The sequence below is a fragment of the Octopus bimaculoides genome, chromosome 5 (genome assembly GCF_001194135.2).
Source record: "Octopus bimaculoides isolate UCB-OBI-ISO-001 chromosome 5, ASM119413v2, whole genome shotgun sequence".
NCBI classification, from domain to species: domain Eukaryota; kingdom Metazoa; phylum Mollusca; class Cephalopoda; order Octopoda; family Octopodidae; genus Octopus; species Octopus bimaculoides.
Genome location: NC_068985.1, coordinates 24,876,370 through 24,877,282, shown reverse-complemented (window position 1 = coordinate 24,877,282; position 913 = coordinate 24,876,370). Strand labels below are relative to the sequence as shown.

Sequence of the window (913 nt, the reverse complement as noted above, 5' to 3'; positions counted from 1 at the left end):
CTCTCTCTCTCTCTATCTCTCTGTCTCTCTCTCTTTTTGTGTCTTACAGATATTCATTCTTTGCCTCCTACAAAATCAAAATTTGATGTAAATTTGAATTTCTTCATTGCTTTATGAACCATATGTGTGTTTGCCCTTACATGTGAGGAAGGAGTAGGCCTAACCTACCACCACCCAGTTAAAAAACAGTCATCTGGTCCTTGGGTGCTTTTCAGAGATTCACTCTGTCATGCAGTCAGATCAGATTCCCAACTTACCCCTCTGCCTATATTTTCCTTCTTTAAGCTGGGCATCTGTTGCATTAGTCTTACCAGTGTGCCTGTGTGTGAAGACCTGCAAAGGTCATATGCAGTGCCATATCTACCCTGACAAAATTATTTGCAAAAAAAAAAAAATTGTGTGTGTATGTGTGTGCATATATGTATTTGTTTTTGTAGGTTTCTATGTGACATTGTATGTGTGTGTGTTTTTTTGTTTTTGCTTTCATTTACAGCTCATTTCATTTTGTTCTATGTTAAATTTCCTATCCTGTGAGAAATGAAGGAACAAAAGGCAATTGACTGGTGACCAATAATTAGTCAACTGGTATTTAGTTGGGGAGTGTTAAATATAAAACTGATTATGGTGTCTTTCTTATATTAAAAGTCACTGATGTAGTTAGCTTACAAGCAGAAGCAGCAGCAGCTAGACCTAGTTGGCCCAGTTATTAATAAACGGTACATATGGATCCTTCTTAGTTTTATTTTCCATTTGGCCTTTAAATAAATGTTTTCATATCACATGACAAATGACTAAATTTCCCTTATGCAAAGAAAGAATATTATGAAAGTAACACTTTGCGCCTAACCCTGCATGTACATACATATGTATACTCTTTTTACTCTTTTACTTGTTTCAGTCATTTGACTGCGGC

At 35.9% G+C, this 913-nt stretch overlaps 1 protein-coding gene across 4 annotated transcripts in view; it reads left to right on the top strand.

The window, feature by feature from the left end:
• The window catches only part of LOC106870742 (arf-GAP with Rho-GAP domain, ANK repeat and PH domain-containing protein 1), a 303,403-nt gene that overhangs the window by 98,509 nt on the left and 203,981 nt on the right, over positions 1 to 913 (top strand). The gene's annotated exons all lie outside the window — the stretch shown is intronic.